The sequence below is a fragment of the Acinonyx jubatus genome, chromosome E1, assembly GCF_027475565.1.
Source record: "Acinonyx jubatus isolate Ajub_Pintada_27869175 chromosome E1, VMU_Ajub_asm_v1.0, whole genome shotgun sequence".
Taxonomy (NCBI): Eukaryota; Metazoa; Chordata; class Mammalia; order Carnivora; family Felidae; genus Acinonyx; species Acinonyx jubatus.
This window is the reverse complement of record NC_069397.1, coordinates 50,030,954-50,055,753: the sequence shown is the minus strand read 5'-3', so window position 1 is coordinate 50,055,753 and position 24,800 is coordinate 50,030,954. Positions and strand designations below refer to the sequence as shown.

At 40.0% G+C, this 24,800-nt stretch overlaps 1 long non-coding RNA gene across 1 annotated transcript in view; it reads right to left on the bottom strand.

Annotated features, from left to right (window-relative positions):
• Positions 1-23,402, bottom strand: part of LOC106984835 (uncharacterized) — a 31,433-nt gene extending 8,031 nt beyond the window's left edge. The window contains exons 1-2 of the long non-coding RNA XR_003416743.2: positions 23,360-23,402; positions 23,124-23,252 (exon numbers count right to left, since the gene is read on the bottom strand). This is a non-coding gene — a long non-coding RNA (uncharacterized LOC106984835). The remainder of the gene's footprint in view (positions 1-23,123; positions 23,253-23,359) is intronic.
• Between the last annotated feature and the right edge of the window lie 1,398 nt (positions 23,403-24,800).

Genomic DNA, 24,800 nt, shown 5'->3' with positions numbered 1-24,800 from the left:
GAAATAGATGGCCTCACCAATGCAGCAAAACCATTGGATTGGTTGGTTTCCAAGGATACTGAAGGGAAAATAGACTACTTTTAAAATGAAGCCTTTGCCTAAAAATAATAGAAAAGAATAGAGATGAGGAAGTCCCCAATTAATTGCATTCACCACAGCAGCCCATCTAAGAAGCGAAGCTGTCAGATTATAAATTTTCAAAGATCCCTGATAGTTTGTAATAGTAAATTTGAATACCAACTTACTCTGTATCTCGCTGTATGATCCTATCAGGAAGCTCCTCTTTAAAAACCACTCGATAGGGTTAACCCATTCAGAAAGAGGGATTCTAAACAGGAGGGAGGATTCTAAATGAGGGAGACTAACTGCAAATTTCACTGCTACTCACCCCAAGTTGTGTTTTTGCCTAGTTGAACCCTGCCCAGCTGGGGATCCTAGTGCAGAACTATCTGAGCCACACTCAGAGGGAAGACTCACAAAAAAATAATTGAAGAATAAACTTTCTGCCCAGGCCAATTGGGTAAATTGCTTTTGTGCTTTTCCATGACTTGCTTTTGCCAGATGGAATAGTTGGCACTCAGGACGGTGGCACTGGACCAGATTTTGGAGCAATGGGATTTTTGAAAATGATTTATTTTTTCCCTCTACAGACAGTTACTCCGGCACAGATGGTTTCTCTGAATGATGAGCCCAGAGTCTTTTCCGTCATATTTCGCCATTGTAAAAATCTATCCGCTGCAGTGGCTTCGGCTTTTCGCTTCGTGAATCCAAGAGAATGTGTAAGGAAGTTCAGAATGAAGACCAAAGTTTGGCACCCAGCATGTATAAGACCAAGCCCTTCAGAGATGGCTCTGTGATCATCATAAGCTGAAATCCTTCTTTTCCCTCCCCTTCTGTTCCTACTATGAAATTCCATCTTCAGCAAATAATGTTAATAGGGGAAAATCAACCAGAGAAGAATGGAAAATTATAGCTGTCCTTCTCTGGACTAATATGCAAGCTTAGATTGTGTTATGTGAGTCCTTAGTACTTACTGTTAACTCTCCCAACGAGATTAAGACCTAATTAGGAATGCCATGTTAATATTCAAGGCCGAATTAGGGTAAAAGAAGTACTCGGGTTAAAACTTATCCGTGATAACTATGCAAACAAGATCTCAAGGACTGCCCCATTTCTACGGAAAGAAACCTGTCTTTGGAAAGGAAACTTAATATTTCTTGAGAATCAATTACATGCTGTAAATGTAAATCTCTATAAAATCCCTGAGACTCTGTGAATCCTTACCCCCATTTTACACACAGGTAAAATGAGAATTAGAAAGATTAAGTAACTTGAAGTGATCCGCTAGTTTACAAGAGAGACAAAAGATTAACTACAGGCTTCTATACGCCAGAGCTCTGCCCTGTAGCCTAAGATCCCCTCCCCCCCCATTTAAATCATATGTTGGCAATTCATGGTATTTGGGTGCAAGGAGAAAAGGTGGTAGTGATGCATTCCTTGACATCATTAACAGAATAGAAAATATAGAATGATATGCCTGGCATAGGGCACTCCGTCAGGGAGCTACCCTAATGGAGAAAATTACAATGATGACTACAGGATGTGATGACACCACATGAAACCCAGCCAGAATTTGAGCCCATCACAGCAAAATGGAGTAAAGGAGCACATCTAATTACATTAAACGGATTTGGCAAGAAAGCCTGAGCATAACAGTTAATTATGATTAATTATTTTACTTCTATCTGTCACAACTGTGAGAGGCACAAATATCTTTACGATAGCGGGTCTTTAAAGGAGTATAAATGTATTAATAATTTTCTATATTTGTACATTGTATATTTTGGGTACTTAGAAATGATTCTATTTAAAAAATGAGGGGCACCTGAGTGGGTCAGTCGGTTGAGCTTCTGACTTCGGCTCAGGTCATGATCTCACAATCTGTGGGTTCGAGCCCCACATCAGGCTCTGTGCTGACAGCTCAGAGCCTGGAGCCTGCTTCGGATTCTGTGTGTGTGTGTGTGTGTGTGTGTGTGTGTGTGTCTTTCTCTGCCCCTCCCCTGCTCGTGCTCAGTCTCTCTCTCTCAAAAATAAACATTAAAATTTTTTTCAACAATAAAATAAAAAAAATGAAATGACTTCATCAGAAAATCTAGATGTATGTGTGTGTGTGTGTGTGTGTGTGTGTGTGTGTGTGTGTTTGTGTGTACTGTCTTACACCAGCCACATCATATCAGCATATCTCAGGGTGTTTGATAGTCTTGACTCAACTCTGTAATTTTTGAAAGTCACTTCTCTTCATTGGAGGCCAGTGTCTTCATGATCATGCCGAAACAATGGCATCTCACCTAAATTTCCTCATTTGTAAACTGGAAGTACGTAGAAGGTAATTCTGATCAATAAATGAGATAATACACTTAGTATAGTCTCTGTGTTGTCATGTCAAGTTAACATTCACTGCTATTATTTTTATTACAAATCTGATGAACTAGTTGAACCAGACGTCTTCTACGGCTCTTTCTAACCAGCTCTCATAATCTTTGTTTTTTTATGTCATGATCTCTTGATCTATTTTTTTTTAATTTTTTTTAACGTTTATTTGTTTTTGAGACAGAGAGAGAGCATGAATAGGGGAGGGTCAGAGAGAGAGCATGAACGGGGGAGGGTCAGAGAGAGGGAGACACAGAATCTGAAACAGGCTCCAGGCTCTGAGCTGTCAGCACAGAGCCCGACGCGGGGCTCAAACTCACGAACTGTGAGATCATGACCTGAGCCGAAGTCGGCCACTTAACCGACTGAGCCACCCAGGTGCCCCATCTTGATCTATTTTTTTAAGTTGTATATTTTTTCTATCCTATTCATATGAGCAGAATCTTATGTCTTGTCATTAATTACACCCCCCAACCTGAGCATGGAATAATATATGGTTTTTGTTCATTTATTTGTTTATTTACTTGTTGATTTATTTACCGAGAAGTTTGCAAAATAGATTAAAATAGCATCTCCTTTTAATCGATGAGTCATAAAATACAACAAGGAGCAGTAAAAATGAGATAAAGCAATCCAAAACCTCAAAATGATTATTTGCAAATCTTCATCAGGTTTGGGACAGATATTATTTCTTTCCAAACTTTGGTTATGTATGTAAGTCAAATGTGTAAAAAATATTCAAATGATATTTATAAAAATGGCTTTTTATCAACATAGCCATTGCTTTATTAATTTAGCTTAAAACATAGTTCAACAGTAGTAAAGAAGGCATAAATGTGAACTCCAGTTATGTTATTTTAAAATGCCATTAAGTTCACATTGAAGTACATAGTAGAGTAAGTGGCAACAAATTGGAAAATAAAAAAGCACAGTGCCTTAAATCTCTCCATAGAGTAAATTAAATTGAGATATATAGATATAGATGTAGATATAGATATAGATATATGTCTATATAAAACTAGAGTGTATATTTTACAATGGAAATAGAATTGAATATTTGTTAAAGTCATGGAAGGGAAATAGGTTTCTAAATGGACAAGTGAAAACGTCACAAAAAGAAAAAAATTTCAATAGATTTCTATGTAAAAATTTAAACTTTATGCAGGTTAAAAATATAACAACACACAAAGGTAAACAGCAGAGTAGACACTATTCTTACAAAATAAGATGAGAAAAGACCAAGAGACCTTAGTAAAAATAGAAGAATATTTGTCAAGGAGAGCAAATCACGGATAGATAAATGGGAAAAAATAGGAAAAGAAATGTACAAGAGAAGACATACAACTAGTAAGCAAACTTGATAAAAATGTTCAATATGAATACAAGCAAAATAAAACACCAGACTTTTTTTTTTTTTTTTTTTTTTTTGTCTATAGATGTCATAACCTACTGTTGGTGCTTGAAATTACTAACAGGCATTTTCAAGTAAGTAGCAAAGGCAGTCAAAGACATTAGTGTGTTCTTGCATTTGAGGGCATAATTACAGTTCTGTAAATATGCCTTATAGAACAATGTTGGTGATGAAATGTTACACAGCCTTTAAAATGATGGTGGTAAAGGATATGTGAGAACTGGAAACAATGTGCATGATATATTAAATAAAAATATAGAATGCTGGAACAAGTAAATATCCACATGCAAAAAAAAAAATGAATCTAGACATAAACTTTCTACTCTTCATAAATGATTAACTCCAAATGAGTCATAGACCTACAGTTAGGTCATAAATCTAAAACTCAAAATTATGAAACACTTAGAACAAGACATAGGAAAAAATCTAGGAGATCTTGGGTTTGGCAGTGCGTTTTTCATACAGCACCAAAAAACACAATCCATGAGAGAAGGAATTAATAGTAGAAATCATTAAAATTACAGTCTTCTGCTCTGCAAAAGACATTGTCAAGAAATTTAAAAGACAAGCCACAGATGGGGAGGAAATATTGGCAAAAGACATATCTGATTAAGGTCTGTTACCAAAAATATCCAAAGAACAATTAAAACTCAACAGTAAGAAAACAACCCAATTAAAAATGATTAAAGATCTTAAGAAACCTCACCAAAGAAGATACAGATATGGCAAATAAACATTTGAAAAGATGCTATATCATCAGGAAAGTCAAATTTAAAAAAATGAGTTAGGGGCGCCGGGGTCAATCAGTCCATTAAGCGTTGGACTCCTGATTTTGGCTCAAGTCATGATTTCACGGTTCCTGAGATCAAGCCCTGCACTGGGTTCTGTGCTGACAGTGCAGAGCTTGCTTGGGTTCTGTCTCTCCCTCTCTCTCTGCCCCTCCCCTGCTAGCATGCACTTCCTCTCTTTCTCTCTCTCAAAATAAATACATAAATATTAAAAAAAAAATTAGGGGTGCCGGCGTGGCTCCGTGATCGAGCGCCCGACTTTGGCTCAGGTCATGATCTCACAGTTCCTGAGTTTGAGCCCCATGTCAAGCTCTGTGCTGACAGATCGGAGCCTGGAGCCTGCTTCGGATTCTGTGTCTCCCTCTCTCTCTACCCCTCCCACCCTCTCTCCCTCAAAAATAAATAAACATTAAACAAATTTTTTTAAAAAAATTAAAAAATGAGATACTTCTACATGCCTGTCACAATGGCCAAAACCTAACATACTAACTAACACCAAATGCTGGTGTCGACGTGGAGCCACAGGAATTCTCATTCCTTGCTGGTGGGAATGCAAATGGTGCAGCTGCTTTGAAAAACAGTATGGCAGTTTCTTAAAAAAATAGACATACTTTTACCATGCAATGCAGCAATCGCACTCTCCGGTATTAACTTTATGTCCACCCAAACCCCTGCACACAAGAGCTGATAGTAGCTTCGTTCATAATTGCCACAATCTGGAAGTTCTTCAATAGGTGAATGGATAATGAGACTATGGCACATCCATACCATATATCCAGGATAGGAATATTATTCAGCACCCAAAAAAAAAAAGTGATCAATGAAGCCACAAAAAGACTTGGCAAGGGAGATCCTAAATGAAAGAAGCCAGACTGGGAAGGCGACATACTTATTCCAACCACATGACATTCTAGAAAAGGCAAAACTGTGGAGACAGTAAAAAGATCTGGTGTGGAAGGACTCAAAAAGTGCAGCACAGAGAATTTTTAGGGCAGTGAAACTATTCAGTATGATTGATTCTATAATGATGGATATACGTCATACATTTTTCTAAACCCGTAGAAAATGCAGCACCAAGAGTGAATCTTGGTGTGAACTATGGACTTTGGGTGGTTATGGTATATCAGTGTAGACTCCACAGTTGTGAGGCTTCTAGGTGGCTCAGTCCTGACCGACTCGATTTCAGCTCAGGTATGAGCTCATGGTTTGTGAGCTCCAGCCCCATGTCAGGCTCTGTGCTGAGAGCATGGAGGCTGCTTGGGATTCTGTCTCTCCCTCTCTCTCTCTGCCCTTCCCCTGCTTGCTCTCTCTCTCTCTCTCTCAAAATAAATAAATAAACTCAAAAAAATTGCAACATATGTACCACTCTGGTGGGGGATGCTCATAATAGGTGAGGTTATGCATGTATGGGAGCAAGGAGTGTACTGGAAACCGTTGAACCTTTTGTTCAGTTTTTCTGTGAATCTAAAAGTGCTTTAAAAAGATAAAGATTTTATATATATGACATATATATACCTAACTTGCAGCATCTTTTACTTATAACTGTTTAAAATGCATATTAAAAAATATTGGGACAATATATAACATCTATTGTATTAGAATCATGTGGTTGTGTATTATTAACTTCCTTCAATTTCATTAATATTGCTATAATATATCACGTGTTTAAAATAAATGAATAAAGTAATAAAACTACACTAAGGTGAAATTATGTCCTAAATTTCAAAGATTTTAGTGGCTTCAAAAGATACAAACCTAAATACTCAGTTGACTGTAGCCCTGACTTACCTTCTCTTTTCTATTCACCAATGCTGTGCAATATTCCCTACGGAAGTTAGGAATATTTTCCCTTCCCAACTCACCCAGCCATCAGAACAATGCTTATTTCCTGAGGCTTTTGTGAAAATCACCTATTTGGTTTCTGTCTACAGCCCCTCTTGTAAGGGTCTGACGTAACTCAGCACAAGGAACTGATGTCTAAGGGATACACATGGATGGTGGCAATCAGCTGTTAGTGATGAAAACTCTCTTCCTCTCCGGATAAAAACACTCATTCAAAAATGGGAGTGCCATTCACTAGTTTATCATTAAAAGTACCTGCTAACAGAGTGACCAACTCTCTTTGTATGTTAGGACTGTGGGCAGGTGGGTGGAGGTGCCAGGCTTTAAAAGTGGGACCAGTACAGGAGCGCCTGGGTGGTTCAGCTGGTTGAGCGCCCAACTTCGGCTCAGGTCATGATCTCATGGTTCCTGGGTTTGAGCCCCGCGTCAGGCTCTGTGCTGACAGCTGGGGTCTTGGAGCCTGCTTCAGATTCAGATTCTATGTCTCCCTATCTCTCTGCCCCTCCCTCACTCATGCTCTGTCCCTCTGTCCCTCTGTCTCTCTCTCAAAATAAATAAACATTAAAACTGGGACCAGTCCTGGGTAAACTGAGGCAAATAGGTCACCCCACCATCTAAGTACCCGGCACTGTTTTAAGTAATTTATGTGTACTATATTATTTAATTTCCCACGTTGAAATCCCAACTTAGACTCCAGCTGAGATCCTCAATATATATGGGGTCAGGATGAGCAGTGTGGGAGATCTTGACATTATGTAGACCCCAGGTAGCTGAGTTCAATGAATGGTATACATGTCCCTTCCTTCTTTCCTTCTTTCTTTCTTCCTTTTTATGTGGTTCACACTATGCTGTGCAAATTTTATGACAATGTATATGCTTTTTATGGAGTTAATTTGTTTCTAACTAAAACTGTTTCATGTTCATTATAGAGAAATAAAAATACAGAAAAGCATAAGGAAGAACACTGAAGTCACAAGTTCTCTCCCACCTCAGGGACACTGTTCCTAAGCTTGGCTCATTCTCACCCCTGAGGTCTTGGTTGGAAAAAACCCTCCCTGTCAACCAGACCCCAAGAGGACTCTTCGCACGGATATACTCTGTCACTCTATCTTGTTGCATGGTCCCCAGAAGAGCTTCTAACTTGGAATTGGCTTTCTACATATTTAATTATACCTTGTTAATCATCTGTCTCTACCATGAACAAGTAAATTCCATAAGATCAAAGTTCTCATCGTCTTACTTATTACTGACGGCCAGGGCCCAAGCCTGCAACTTGAACGAGTCACACCCACAAGCCCTCCAGGCTGCAATAATCAGTGTCAACGGTCTGCTAGTGCATTAATTACTTCCTGCAAACATTCTCCACCTTTCATAGAGTGATGATCGTTATATTTTTGTTGCCTTATACCTTTTTGTTTGCACTTACAGTTGCAAGCATTTTTATGGGAGAGTGTCAAATGTGAACATTGTTTTAATGGTTATCATATACCATCTTACAACTATATCACCACTTATAAACAAGTACTCGGCTCTTGAATTTTTAGCTTCTTTTTAATCTGTTGCTATTGAAATTATTGGTATGTTTATTTAACAAATACTGGCCGGGTGTGTGCCCTGCTCTGCCAACACTGTGCTTGGCATTTAGCTACGGAAATAAGAAAGATAGAGCTGTTCCTGTTCTCATGGAAGTTAGAATATATAGAAAAGACAGACTGTCAATACATGTCTGTAAATGTTTGGAGGAGAGTGAGGACCTATGAGTGATATGTAAGCATATTGGTGGGGGGAGGGAGTTTTGGAGTAAACCAAACTTCTGTTCTTCTGTGGGAATAGAAGGAAAGTAGTCCTGGAAGAGGGATATTTAAACTTAGTAAGAGGTGAAGATACATAGGATCTAGCTGAGAGAAGAAAAGGTTTGCGGCAGAATACTTCAGGCAAAGGAAAAAGCAAGAGCAAAGGTCCTGAGGCAGCCTAGAGTGTACTGAATGTGATGAATTGAAGGTTGACCCATGGTATAGATAAAAGAGGAGAGACTAGTATCATCCTATATAAACCGTTGCTCCAATGTTTATTTATGTATTTAGAATAGATTGCTTGAATGAGAAAGAATGAAATATGGCCCTTTGTAGCAACGTGGATGGAACTGGAGAGTGTGATGCTAAGTGAAATAAGTCATACAGAGAAAGACAGATACCATACGCTTTCACTCTTATGTGAATCCTAAGAAACTTAACAGAAACCCATGAGGGAGGGGAAGGGAAAAAAAAAAAGAGGTTAGAGTGGGAGAGAGCCAAAGCATAAGAGACTCTTAAAAACTGAGAACAAACTGAGGGTTGATGGCGGGTGGGAGGGAGGGAAGGGTGGGTGATGGGTATTGAGGAGGGCACTTTTTGGGATGAGCACTGGGTGTTGTATGGAAACCAATTTGACAATAAATTTCATATATTAAAAAAAATAGAATAGATTGCTTGAAATGAAATAATTGGAGTGAAGTTATGGACTTCCCAAAAGTTTCCTGATAAAACCAAAGTACTTTTCAGAAAGTTTATGCCAATTTATGCTTCTATAGAATGTATATGACATTGTCTGTCTTTCTCGCTTTAACCTCTGGCATTTCAAATATTCCACTTTCTTAATGAACTGTTGAATCTGTTAGTCACTGGAGCAAAAAAAATAACAATATCCTTTAAGATTTAGCGCAAGAGGTATGTCTAAACATCTTTTCTGATTACCTCTTACTCAACTACAATAATTCCTTACAGTGTATTTCTCCAAGATGAACATATTCACTTTATCCCATATTATTTTGCAGTTGTAATTCTGATGCTTTGCCTTTCTTTTTTTCTGCTGCTTAATCTGTCTTTTTTCCCAATTAGACTAAAAGCCTCATGAGGCCAGTTCAGTACAATTCAATTCAACTAATAGTTATTGCAGTCTTACTTTGTTTTTTTTTTTAATGTTTATCTATTTTTGAGGCGGTGGGGGAGAGAAAGGGAGAGAACACAAGTGGGGGAGGGGCAGAGAAAGAGGGAGAGAGAATCCCAAGCAGGCTCCACACTGTCAGTGCAGAGCCTGATGTGGGGCTCGAAACCACGAACTGTGAGATCATGACCTGAGCTGAAACCAAGAGTCAGACGCTCAACCGACTGAGCTACCTAGGTGCCCCGCTTTCTTACTTTGTTAGAAGGGGTACTGCAAAGTGCTGAGTCAAAGAAAAACCAAAATTCATGATCTTTGTCCTCAGAGGAAGGTAACATTTGCACAGTTAGCAAAGCCAGAAGGCAAATCCGTCACCCATTCCTTCATACAATAAGTAATGGATAATTAGTGATAAGTAATAATAAAATAAAATTTCAGAATAATGTATTGCAACTCAGGAGAGACAGAGTTTAGTAGTGGCCAGGGAGACCAGAGAAATACTTGTGAATCAGATGATCAGAGCTAAGGGTTGATGAATCAGTAGAAAGGCGGACATGGGTGGGGAAAATGCACTATTGACATAGGAAACGGAGGTCATAGGTGAGAAAACATAGTATGCCTATTGAGGCTGAATTAGAAAAGTTTATTGAGATTGCTGGCCAAGCAATGCCATAGACTCCCCAATGGCATGCTGAGTTAGGATGTTATTTTATAATTAATGATTTTTTCTTAAAAGTTTTGCAAAAACAGCAAGGAGATGATTCCCTGTTAACAAAAGTCCATAGCAGGGCACTTGGGTGGCTCAGTTGGTTAAGCATCTATTTGGCTCAGGTTATGATCTCACAGTTCGTGGGTTTGAGTCCTGCGATGGGCTCTCTGCTGTCAGCACAGAGCCCGCTTCAAATCCTCTGTCCTCTTCTGTCTCTGCCCTTCCCCTGCTTGTGCTCTCTCTCTCTCTCTCTCTCTCTGTCTCTCTGAAAAATAAATAAATAAGCTTAAAAAAAAAAGTCCATAGCAATTTTGTGGTTGCTACGATATTCACTGATAAAAATATTTCCAAGGGCACAGCTAAATTTCCATTGCCACACATTATTTCCAAACACAGTTTACCTTTGTTTGTAGCAAATCATGATATCATAAACACTAAATTCCTTACACCCTGTCCCAGGTCAACCTTGAACTGCTTGCTTCTAATGATGTGGAGGTGTGTTATCTTCACTGGGGATGATTCCCACTAAGGGGGAATTACTCCCTGTCAGCAGGTGGGCATACCAAGTGACAAGAGAGGTGATGATTCATCTAATTTTGAACTCACCCACTGTTTGATGGCAACATCCACAAAAGAATGAGGCAATTGGACCGCTAACCCAGACACCTGCTACATTGACAGCTCTCTGTTATTCCAAATATAGGACAGCGTGGTCTGACAACTCTACATGGGGGCTGGGAAAGGAACAAGTGGTAAAATGAATGTGATTACCTGAATGCATGTTTTCACAGAGGATCATGTTTCCACCAATCATTCAGACATTCATTCGGCAAATATTTAAGAGCCTTCTGTACAATATGTGTTTTGTGAGACGCGGGTGAATAGATGATGATCATTCTATAAATCCTACCTTCTGGAATTTTATAGGCTAATAGCAGAAAAATTTCCTTTTGAAAGCGACACACTTTAGGTGGGTTGATTTATGTGAACTCGATACTTCAGTCTTCAAAGTCTTACTTTGTCCACGAAATGGTCACACACACACACACACACACACACACACACACACACACACGCATGCCCCACCCCCATTTTGTCTAGTCTAATTGTCCATTTGGCCCTAGAGAGTGGAAAAACTAATTGACTTTTCCTATGCCTCTCTGCACAGATCGGGTTGATCTGGGTTGCAGCTGTGGTTTAATTTGCGAATGTGCAATTGAAAATAAAACTTATTGGATTACAGCCCCCGACCAACTTTTTGGCAAACTGACAGCATTGGCCAAACATATGAGGGTCATATAGTAATTAGAGAAATGATTACAACTTCCAGAGGAATATCCTGGTCATATCAATGGGGGGACTTTGCTGTGGTTTGTTTTAACTATATCCCCAGCCTCTCAGGATGAAGTCAACCTAATAGTCTTCTGGATTCTGCCCTCTCTGGCACATTCATTTTCTCCACATCTGTATGAGAGGCCCTCACCAATCTTTCATTTATTTAAGCAAAAAAAAAAAAAGTAAACTATAAAGAATACTTTCTTTCCTTGCCTATGTTTCATAAATGCTAGTCTTTGCCTTTTAATTCATCAGATTACGATTAGGGAGAAACTTAATTAGAAATATCCTTGTGCCCTGGTTGTCAAATTCATCTCTCTTAAACTTTAGAAATAGGTGTCTCCAAAGGGACTCATAGTTTATGGATGAAAGAATACAACCTGGTATGCTTTCCTAGGTACTGAGCATTTTTACACTAGACTGAGAGTCATTCTATTCCTTCCTTCCCTCCTTCCCTGTCTACCTTCCTTCTCCCCTTCCTTCCTTCCTGATCTCCTTCCTTCCTTTGTTCCTTCCCTCCTTCTTTCCCTTGCTCCTTCCTTCCTTCCTTCTCTCCTTCCTTCCTTTGTTCCTTCTCTCCTTTCTTCCTTCTCTTCTTTCTTCCTTCCTTCTCCCTTCCTTCCTTCACCCTTTCCTTCCTTCCCTCCCTCTCTCCTTCCTTCGTTCTTCCCTTCCTTTCTTCCTTCTCCCCTTCCTTCCTTCTCCCCTTCCTTCCTTCACCCTTTCCTTCCTTCCCTCCCTCTCACCTTCCTTCCTTCTTTCCTTCCTTCCTTCCTTCCTTCCTTCCTTCCTTCCTTCCTTCCTTCCCTCCTTTCTTCCTTTGTTCCTTCTCTCCTTCCTTCTCTCCTTTCTTCCTTCCTCCTCCCCTTCCTTCCTTCATCCTTTCCTTCCTTCCCTCCCTCTCTCCTTCCTTTCTTCTTCCCTTCCTTTCTTCCTTCCTTATTTCCTTCCTCCTTCCTTCTCCCCTTCCTTCCTTCACCCTTTCCTTCCTTTCCTCCCTCTCTCCTTCCTTCCTTCTTTCCTTCCTTCCTTCTCCCCTTCCTTCTCCCCTTCCTTCCTTCCCTCCCTCTCTCCTTCCTTCTTTCTTTCCTTCCTTCATTCCTTCTCTCCTTCCTTCCTTTGTTCCTTCATTCCTTCCTTCTTTCATCCCTTCCTTCTCTCCTTTCTTCCTTCCTTCCTACTCTCCTTTCTTCCTTCCTTTCATCTTCTTCCTTTGTTACTCAATGCAGTGATTCCTGCAGTATTGTTACGACTGGGGTTGAATCTGCACATTAAGTGGCATTAGACTCACAGGTGCCTCCTCTGTGTTTGCTCTGGGTGAGTGCTCCCTCTCATCACATCCCATAATACGTCACTCTAAGCTCTGTCTGCTGTTCTCCCCCCTCAGTGGCAGAGCAGCAGCAGCAAAGCCTTTACTCAGATCGGTGTCCTCACTCCAAACTTCCATTTATCAAGTTACAGTCACAGAAAGCTTAGAGAGGCACAAGGGAGACTCTTCCATGTAGGGCTGAGTAGACTCAGAAGCCAACTTTTACATAAGTGACATCTCTGTCCTTGCACACGTTCACAAAAGAAGATTTGGACTATTTTTGCTCTGCCTATTTGCTGCCTATTTTGCTCTGCCTATTTCGAATGACTTGACGATAAAGGATGCAGTGGTCCCTCAAAGCACGTGCTGCCTGCTTTGCCCAGGTCAAGCAGTTTATAGAATTTGAAAGTGTATGTGTTTTAACTCATTACAAAGAGACCAAATAAAACCTATGTACTGTTCTCCGATCTCCATGTTAACTGAAATCAGAGCACCATTGTGACCAGAACGGTGACAGACAGAGATGCTGCCTAAATCAGGGGGGGAAAAATACAAAGTGCGTTTATGTTGTAGATTTCTTGATGCTGCTACAAGAATGAATACATTATTGTGCTTTTCGCAAATGTGTGTTCCTAGAAATCAAAGAGGGATGGGCTTATTCAGGACATTTGCGGTGGCGCGGTTTGCTTTTTGATTTGTCTGGCAGAGGTCTGCTGAAAAGAGAGAGGCAGGGGTTGCAGGAAAGGAGAAATGAAACAGGGACGAGGGAAAATTAATTTGAAGGTCAAATGACATACCCCAGTTCCCCCGACACTTATTTTAGTAGCTGATTCATGCTCAATACAGTCGGTGGTTTTCCCGCACGACAGTGAGCAATTGAAAGAGAATAACTCCACAGGCTGACAGAGACAGACAAAGAGGGTTAATAAGCAGAAAACTTAAAGAAATCTGCTTAGATCTATTGTTGGACACCCAGTATAGTTCACCTGAAGCAACCACCTCAGCCTCTTCTTTTTTGTTTTTTTTTTCTTCCTTTTTCTTCCTTTTTCAGTGTCTGTCAGTAACCCGGCAAGCTCTAATGACCAAAGAAGCAAATCCAATCATATATTTTCTGACATCGGGTTTAGCACTGTGGTATTCGGGGTGATGGTAGAGTGGGTAGACCCACTCTTATGGGTCTAAAAAACTAGCATTTTTTAGAATGAACTTCTTTTTTTTTAATTTTTTTTTTTAACATTTATTTATTTTTGAGACAGAGAGAGACAGAGCATGAACAGGGGAGGGGCAGAGAGAGAGGGAGACACAGAATCTGAAACAGGCTCCAGGCTCTGAGCGGTCAGCACAGAGCCCGATGTGGGGCTAGAACTCATGGACCGTGAGATCATGACCAGAGCCGAAGTCGGACGCTTAACCGACCGAGCCACCCAGGCGCCCCTAGAATGAACTTCTAATAAGAGTTCCAACTACTATAAAATGGAATTTCTTAAATGAAGAAAAAAAACCCTAAAATATTTGGGGAGCCATAAAGCATGAAACTAAGTTGTTTTTTGACCTAGATGCCAAGTAGAGATCGTGGAGATAAGACTTTATTCTACTAGGACAAATACATTTTGAATTGACGCAAGAATTAAGTTTATTTCTTTCAGTAATTTACTAGGATTGCTGCTATTATCATAAAGAAGACAGATGTGTTTAACAACTTTTGCAAAGACAAAGGAGAGTGTACGGATCGGCTAAAGGTGGAAAGTATGATGAGCTAGCCAGAGTGAGAGAAGAATTCAGGATTCTTGTATCTTTAGCCAAATAATTTTATTCTCAATTTAAATCAAGTGGGGTAAGGTAATCAAATGATAAATCAGTTGCTCTTAACTGCCTTTTTCCAAAGCTCTTTGTAAATTTGAGCACTTATTCCATTGCGATTTTTTTGTTCCCTTATTTTCTACCTCGATACTGGATTGTGAGCTACCAGGTGTCAAATAGCACATCGTATTTTTCCCTTACTCCCCAGATTCCAGCAACCTGCCAGGTTTTCATTAAGTGCCCGATACCCGATTTAGGGGATGGATCAAATAAAGCCTGTGTAACAAGATCTATCTACTTCTGGGATGGATTTAGATATATGAGTGGTAACATTTGAAAAAAATGCAGTGATGACACAATAAATTGGAGGTACAAACAATATTCCAATGAGAGCAGTTTGCTCTCAGATGTTCAGTAAGGAGATCTGTGGGGTATTGGAGCATAATATCACAACTGCCCGTGCTAAATATCATATGCGCAGTAGCATTAACATATCAAGACACTGTCACACTGGCTACACTTCCTAAATTTCGCCACACTTCTATTGTTACCATTTTACAAATGAAAAAAAAAATCTCTATATATTCCAGGTCCTTCTGACACATACTATCTTAAAATTGTACAATAACCATGAGGAAGTTATTCTTAATTCTCTTTTATAGATAAGACGTCTAAAAATCAGAGAGGTTAAAAAATATGTCCAGATTATACACACGGTGAATGGTAAAGCTGAGAGTAGAATCTATGCATGTGAGATTTTTATTAGCATTGTGTTTGTGGTCCGTGTTATTACATGTACCTCTGTTCACTTTATCATATGTACAAGATTATATTGTAGAAACATACAAACAGGTTTGCTTGTATATACGTTTCATATTTTTGGTGAATACCTAGGAAGGATGTGCACATTTTCAACTTTATCATGAAATTAATTTCCAAAATGGTGACACTAATTGTACCCTGTCTTCAGCAAAGTTTCCATTGTTGGATACCTCTACCCCCGCACCCCCCCCCCCCACCAGTCCCGCAGACTGTGGACAGGGAACATGAGGCGTGATCAATATTCTTGCTCTCTCCTGACCCTGTGGGGCCATGCTTCACTCAGACCTCAGCCAGATCCCGGGAAACCTGGTGTTTTCACTGGAGGATGCTTGCATATTGCTTTTGCTTGCCTTTCCTTGTCTGAGTTCATGAGAATTTTCAACCCAACAAAGGCCAGAGTTCCTGTCCACAGAATAGATTACAATCTATCAGTGGGAGAAGGACAATGCAGCTGGTACACACAAGCTCAGTCCTTGTTCATAAACACTTGTTGGCCTTTAGAACACTTGTGACCGACAACAGGCTATGTTTATACAGCTCCTTCCAAAAATAAAATTCAGGAAAAAAAAAATCGGTAAAGCCATAATGTCACAATTTCCCGAACTCAGAAACGTAGTGATATTTTTGTTTTCGATCTGGAAAAGTTCCCCATTGAGAAATAAGGTCCTAGATACTAAAGGAAAGAATGGATTCTAAATGCAGTAAAACACGCGAAATGCAGAAAGGAATGTGGTCTCCTCCAGAGACACAGAAGCTGCAGGGAGGATGTCCTTAGATTTATTTCATTCTGGATTCGTTTATCCCACAAAATACAGGTGCCTTCTTGTAAAAGCACATAAAGAAGCCCAACAGTAAATCTTAGTCCTCCTAATATTGATCTGAAAATGCATAATTGACTTGTTTATATACACGTGCTTTAAGAAAGGATGCCATTGATTCAAACCAGTTGAGCTCATTAGCCCTGTTGACTCATTATTGATCAATAAACTGACTTTCTCTCATGATGTTTCTCTCAATCCTAGGAAGAAACAGAGTTCAGTGTTAAAAAAAAAAAAAAAGTCAATAGCTTTCAATGCCACTGAACCAAAGTATTCACTTTAGCTTTCTGTTTTGAACTTTGTTTATTCTTATTTTGATTTTTCATGGCACAAGAAATACATTTGTATTATAATATTTAAAATACAGAAATAAAGAAAACCAAACAAAAACAGTTTACTATGCCCCATTCCACCACCTTCTGCTGAGGTTATCACAGCTTTTAATTTGGTGTGAATCTTTTAAAACTGCTTTCTATGTATCTATTTAGAAGTACGGTACATGGTTTATATTTTTCATATCTTTACCTATGTGACATAATGTATTATTCTATAACTTGCTTTCATATTCTTAACAACATACCTTAGAAACATGAAATTATATTATTTTTTTTAAAGTTCATTTATTTTGAGAGAGAGAGCCAGAGGGCGAGGAGGAGAGTGGCAGAATAAGAGAGAGAGAGAGAGAAAAGAATCCTGAGCAGACTCTGTCGGACTCGGCACAGAGCCCAATGTGGGGCTAGAACTCACCGAACGTGAGATCATGACCTGAGCTGAAACTGAGAGTCGGACGCTTAACCGGCTGAGCCACCCAAGTGCCACCTTTAATTATTTTAAATGGTTGTATGATAATCTACAGTAATGGGTACACTCTGGTTCATTTTACTATTCTTCTAATAACAGACATTTAGATTGTGGCTAATTTTTGCGACTATGCTCACAATGCTGCAGTTAAGTACCCTAGTGCTTTCCTAGAATGCTTCTTTCTGTCAGAAATTCCCAGATAAGCTGACTATTCAAATACAACTGTATAATGTATGCATTATTAGTTTAAACTGAAGGGGAGGGAAGAGTGGTTACAGGTAATAATTATTGCCAACTTTTGCTAAGTACCGTTTATCAGCTACTACTTAAGTTCCTTACATGCATTAACTACATGACCTCTAAAATGACCCTTTAATGTAGCTACTATTGTTAGCCTTGTTTTACATATAGGGAGACTGAGGCATAGAGGAATTAATTACATTGCTAAAAGCCATAAAACCAGCAAATGAAAGAAGAGATTTGAACCCATATATATTCCTGTAGCCTATATTTTTAACCATTATGCCGCATGGCCTCCCAACGTGACTCTATAAGGAATTACTAAAGGAGTTTGTAAAAGTTCTTGGGTAATTTCAGGGTCTATAGTTATTTTTGGATCGGGCGAGGGTGTGTGGGATTTATGTGGTGACGTGTGAAGTGTATAAGAACTGTAAATTAGAAGGGGACACAAAGGCTCTGTCAGCCCAGATGAAGGAGATTTATAGGGAGTAGCTAAGGAAATAAAAGTTTTAAAAATATTCACACGGACTCCAGTGACACAGCTTTATTCTTTACACATGTGTCCCTGGAAGGTACTTTACCAATGTTACTTTCAAAGGATATTGAGGATCCAGAATGCATCCAGGAGAAAGGAAAAAAGTGCCTGAAGTGATAGAAAGTGAAGTCCTCGGAATAAAAGCTGGAGAGAACTGTTCAATGGACAGTAATTACTAGCTGGGTCCATGGTCCTGCCCTCTGTGCAGTGGTGAAAATCAAGATGAAAATTTTGTTTTGTTTAGTTTTGTTAATTTCCAAAAAAAAAAAATGTTTATTTATTTTCTTTGAGAAAGAGACAGAGCACGAGTGGGGGAGGGGCAGAGAGAGAGGGAGACACAGAGTCCGAAGCAGGCTTTAGGCTCTGAGCGGTCAGCACAGAGCCCGACACAGGGCTCGAACCCACGAACCGTGAGATCATGACCTGAGCTGAAGTTGGATGCTTAACCGACTGAGCCACCCAGGTGCCCCAAAGATGAAATTTTTGAAACACACTCCTTCTGAGATGCTGCCTGTTATGGAATAAGGGAGATGAGACCCGGGACAAATACTTATAGTATGATACAGGGGTTATACAGACAAAAAGGAACAAATGGTATGAAACATATATGGCCCCCCCAACTTGTGCCAAACACTGTCCACAGACTCACCTCACTTAATTCCCGTGAGTGGCCATCATCATAGCTAAGGAGACAGACAAATGCTCTGAGTTACGAAACGGTGTACTATGATGTAACACTGATAACTTTGATTCAAACCCCAAATCTGCCTCACCCCAAAGCTCAAATGCTTCTTAGCCACTCCCTCACTCCTTTGGAAAAGAGAAGAAAACTGGAAAATAATGACTCTTTTCAAATAAATGAAGAGTTCTTATAAGAGGTCCATAGCATGGATGGTTCAACTGGGGAGATTGCAGATGAATGTACTGAGAATCTTTGTATTAGATGAAAAATGCTCTATAAAGAGAAGAAGGCTCATTCTAAGAAAGCATATGTAGGGCTAATATGTGTGTGGTTTTATCTAGTAGACTCATATTCCTTGTTAAAATATTGACCTATGTCCAAGTCCAAATTGTTTCCTACATAGCTACTGTTCAGGCCCCCCAACTAGCTCACAATGCCGTGGCTTATCCCCAACTCCCTCCCCATTACCCAGCAAAACATGGTCGTAGGATGGAGAACAACATTGGCCCTCCAGAATCCTTCTTCAGAGCAATGGCTGTCCATTCTGGTCAGTTGGCCCCCATGCCAAACCAACTGTTGTCGTTGGAATACAAGTCCCATATATAACCATCCAACCTCAGATGCTCAGGCAGACACCTGTATCATGTTCTCTCTCCAGGTCCCTTTCACGTCTGTAAACATTATTTTATGCGCTCAGTAAGGTATTTATAAGTTTGAATTTCCATCAGGTGCTGAATTAAAGCCAGAGAGGTTGTTTTTTAAAAAGTGGGTTTTTATATCCTCATTTCATTCTCCTTTTCATTATCAGCAGGCTTAAAAGAATAGTCATTATATGGATCCTAATCTTAGGAATCCTAAACTTCACCATAATAGTATCATATATCACTGCCATCTATGTAGCCTGTAAGAATTCACTCTGTAAAGCTTGAAATATTACAATTGTAATTTGAAATGTATTAAAAAAACCCTCAAACTGATACATAGACAATAAATAGAAACAATGCCAACAAACACAGATGAGCATTTTAACACACACAGTAAAAAGTACCAAACACCACATAATTAGGCTTCCCAATCTTTATTGTAATCCAGTAATAAGGGGAAAGGGTGGGTGGCATTGACCTCTGGATTCCTCAATAAATATTCCACTAATGATGATTTTCCTCATTAAACTACACCCCATATATGGGGATATAAGGAAGAAAAGATTAGTCTAAGTAGGTGGCATGACCAGAAGCAGCCAGTGCAATCCCATAGGGGTTAATTTGTTCATCTGTCTTTCCTCTAAGGCCAGGAATCTTTTTTGAAACTCATAAAAGATAAATATTCCCAGAGAGATTGTGGACAAGAACAGCAAGTTGGCACAGTGGAGCAAACATTTTAACCATCTTGCAGCTAGGACTTCTGGAGACTCCAGAAAGTCTATTGCTATGTGTTTGTATGTTGATGCAAACACACAGCACAGAGTTGGGATACACAGTGCTTGTTGAGGTTAAGAAAAGCCAGTGGAAATAAACGCATACGAACTGAGGCTTTAGGCAAACTTGCTATCTTTCTCACACAGGGGAAAACAGCACTTCCAAATTTCCAATGCATTCCTGTGCCCACATCACTATTTACTTACAATAATTTTCAGCCATAAATTTTAGCTTGCTTTTATGGTACCATTTATAATGGGTCACTTATATTACCTCTCGTTCAGCTCCCATCTCTACCCCTCTCCCCTTTGCAAGAGTGGAAATAAAGAGTTGAATTAATCGAAGCAAAAACAGAAGTACATAAAATAGAAATCTGAATGGCTGCTCTGGTGTCCCCAGCACATTATACACTTTGCCTTCTCTTACACAGCGCAGAATGTCACATATCCAACTTTTGATTCTCTGTATCCCTGCCCAGTGTGGTGGAAACTATCGTTTGGAAGTGACTCATGTCTTCTGCTTTCATAAGCTGTTTCGTGGTCCTTTCTAGGAGAGGAGAGCTAACCCATATCCCCCCGACAGCCTCAGTCACATGCAGGCTGAGCCATCTTTGACATAGTGCTACCTTCTGCTGACAATATGTGGTCCAAAATTGTCTCAGATGAATACATGGTTTAAAAACTCCCAGTTGTTATAATTCTTGATTTAAAAAAAGTGTCTATTTATTTATTTTGAGAGAGAGAGAGAGAGAACATGAGTAGGGGAAGGGCAGAGAGAGAGGGAGAGAGAGAGAGAGAATCCTCAGTACACTCCATGCCATTAGTGCTGAGCCAAACATGGGGCTCGATACCACGAACTGTGAAATCATAACCTGAGCCAAAATCAAGAGTCGGACGCTTAACTGACTAAGCCACCCAGGCCCCCCCCTTATAGTCCTTGATTTTAACCTTGAATTTAAATTATACACGAACTGGGTGATCTTGTCAAGTTATAGAATCTATTTCTTCCTTTGCAACAGCATGATCTAGCTATTTTTTTCAAGTTAACGTGAGGATTAATTGAAATTATTCTTGGCATAGAGTCTATCTAGCACAATGCACGGTTCATGGTCATACTCAATAACCGTGTCTGGTACTAGTGTTATTGTGCTAAAAACAACAAATACAACAATACAGGTTGATATCCCATTGCCAACATAACTTCTCAGTAAAAAAAGAGGCAAAGAATTCAGAGGTCAAGTTACAAAGTAAGGTAGATACCAACTCTTCCATTTTGGGGATGAGCAAATTGAGGCTGTAGAAAAACTAAATAGTGATCTTGATGTCTTTAATCTTTCAACTCTCATGCAGCCAAAATGATCCACTGTATTCTAAACACCACTGAGCGATCTGCGTGAAATGCCACATTATGAAGCTATGGTTGGCTGTTTATGAAATGTCTATATCATATTTCTCAAAGCCACGAAGTCCTGGCTGGTATGAGCTCAAAGAAATCATGTTCATTCTTAAAGCTCACGTTAATTTTAGCTAGAATAAGCCATATTTCAATAAGGAAAGGCAAGATCTGAAGGCAAAAAAAAAATAAGACAAATTTTGGTTATTCAAAATTTAAATTATTTTAAAGCAAAATTTTAAATATTAATATATTTACTGTTTTGTATTTCACGGACAAGCTTTCGTGTCACTGAGAAATCTATATAGGCCAATATCAGAGTCTCAAATCTTTGCTGAACTCATTCAAAGACTACCAGTTACCATATGCCTTCACAACAGTAGCAAGGAAAGTCATTTCTTTGGAACACACACTCACACCCACTCACACAAATCCCACACACATGCACACACATGTGTACACACCCTCATGCATACTCACACACATACTCACTTATATTCATGCATACTCACACACACACACACAATGATACACATTCACATAGCCATTATGTGTTGATTATCCAAGAGCTACTAAAAAACTTGAACCAAATCTATGGTCATGTCTAGAATTATAAAACCTTTTGGTGTCCATTCTCATCTGAGTTAATGTTACCCTTGGCCTTAGCATCATACTTGACTTTTTCACCTGATTTCCCCTAGAAGTTGTTTTTCTTTTTTATTATGCATAGTTTTGTAAACTTCCTAAGACAGTTTGGTCAGAAGGCACTTCACTCTTGGTATCCTGGAGAGACCCCTTAATTGGGAGTCATAGACAGCACTGCCTGTCTTGGCTAACCTATTTTGTTGAGTTGATTTATCTATTTTGAGAGACAGAGAAGTAGGGAAGGGGCAGAGAGAGAAAGAGAGAGAGAGAGAGAAAGAGAGAGAGAAAGAGAGAGAGAAAGAGAGAGAGAGAGAATCCTAAGCAGGCTTCCCACTGTCAGTGCAGAGACCGATGGGGGGCTCAAACTCATGAACCATGAGATTATGATCTGAGCCGAAGTCAAATACTTAACCAACTGAGCACCCAGGTGCCTCACATCTTCCCTAATTTAAAGTTAGGGGTTTCCCATTTCCAGTGTTTTCTCCTTCCAACTGCCTAGTTGTTCAGAGAATCCCTTCCTTTGTTCAACAAACTGCCTTTCAAATTGGTCCTAACCTATGGAACAAAAGTATAAAACCGGTCCTTGCCAATACATTATAATGAAACAGTTTAATTTGGGGGAAAATGCTGTGTTTGAAGAGGAGTTATATTTGACTACGTTTTTTTTTTTTAATATGTGTGGTCCATTGGGACCTCAGCAGCCCAGATCCAATGGCCTGCTTCCCTCTGTGGGGGCTAGGACTATAGCCTTACCAGCTGACCCTCTCCCTGGAGCAGCCTAAGATGACAGGACCCATTCTGTTTCTTGCCAGTGGTGTGGCACGTGAAGAGACCTGCCCTTGGAATCACTATTCCCCTCTTAAAAGGACAAGTCAAGATCCAGTTTGTAGGAGACTCTGGGGCTTGCAGAACAATGTCTGCCTTCCCTCCCGACTACCATCATATGCCTATCTGGCTTAGAGTCCAGGCAAGAGGTGCCTGGGTGGTTCAGTTGGTTAAGCATCTGACTCTTGGTTTTGGTTCATCTTGGTTATGGCCATATTGAGATCCAGCTCAGCGTCTATGCTGACAGTGCAGAGCCTGCTTAGGATTCTCTCTCTCCTTCTCTTTCTGCCCTTCCCCCACTCATTCTCTCTCTCTCTCTCCCTCTCTCTCTCAAAATAAACAAACTTGAAAAGAAAAGAGTCCAAGCTAAGAAGCCCCACTCCCTCCCCACTCAGGACACACCTCTTTTCCTGGGACAGTGGAAAAAAGGAAGCAGCATGAATCCTGTCTTTTGTACTGGAAATCTGTTGTCTCTGCATAAAAGCCCATTCATGTAGCATGAAAGAAACCTAACTGATCCACTTTCAGAACCTGAAAAAAAATTTTTTTTTTAAAAAAATCAAAAAACAAACAAAAAAAGCCATTTGTCTTTGATCCAATTAGCACATCCACTGACCAGCTAAGCAAACTCAACTCACCAGGACATTCTAGATTGTTGTTTCCAAGATGAGTGATCCTCCCGTTAAGCTCTCTTAAGTTCCTTCCAGGTCTATTTAAGAATCTGTAATTGTATCCCAGTATCCTGCTTCTAAGCCAGGACTTTAGCTCATGGGTAAGGACAAAAATAATTTTTGTAGAGAACATGCCACGTGCAGCCCTCATCTCAGGAAAGACAAGGGATCTTCCTATTTGAGGTTAAGTGCCACTAGCTGATGTCTCAATAAATATTCACTGTCAAAAATTACGGTGCGAGGGATTTAAAACAAACCTTGTGGGTGGCTCCCTGCATACTTCTGGGTGAGGGTCTGGGCTCCTTGAGATGTGTTCACTGTCTTTTCAGGTATGGCTTGAGCCTAAGTCTGCACATAACCAAATAAAGGAAGTGATCGCTTCCAGAGACTTCTTCCATCTCTGTAACTCATGTTCCTCTACTATTGCTTCTTTATTTTTCCCCTTTCCATTAAAATAAAAACATTGCTTTATTTTCACTTAAATACAATTGCTCTAAGGGAAGACTCTGCGAATGTATGGTGTGCTCTGGGATGGAGGCATCCAAGTTTGTTTGACAGCTATTTTAAATATTTCACTCATGGTGGGGGGAGGGGTGGAGTTCGAGATCTGCTTCTTACTGGGTGGGCGCCCAAAGTAAAGGACCATATAGATTATTCTTCACAAAAGATTGAGGAGTATACCTATTGATGAACGTTCGGAAAGCATCGAGTGAGCCTTACGAGGGTTAAAAATGGGAGTTGGAAGGACACGTGAAACAAGATGATTCCTTTATCCCAGGTCATTGATTAAGGGCTGTCCCCTTGTTTTTTTAAAAATTTTTTTTAACGTTTATTTATTTTTGAGACAGAGAGAGACAAAGCATGAATGGGGGAGGGTCAGAGAAAGAGAGGGAGACACAGAATCCGAAACAGGCTCCAGGCTCTGAGCTGTCAGCACAGAGCCCAACGCGGGGCTTGAACTCACCAACGTGAGATCATGACCTGAGCCGAAGTCAGACACTTAACCGACTGAGTCACCCAGGCACCCCTAATTTTTTTTTAATTTTTACTCATTTTTGAGAAAGAGAGAGACAGAGCGTGAGCTGGAGAGGGACAGAGAGAGACACACAGAATATGAAATAGGCTTCAGGCTCTGAGCTGTCAGCACAGAGCCTGGCACAGGACTCGAGCCCAAGAACTGCGAGATCATGACCTGAGCCAAGGTCGGTTGCTTAACCAAATGAGCCACCCAGGTGCCCCAGGGCTGTCCCCTTCTTTAGCAGCCCTCCCGCTTCCTTTTGCTTATAAAACTTAAAGCTAAAGATGAGTTAAGAGACTTGGAAAGAGACATGAAAGCATATACTCTATAAAGACAATGTTTGCTCAGTGGCTGGTGATATTTTCCCAGGGTTAACAGGTCTTTTCGCAC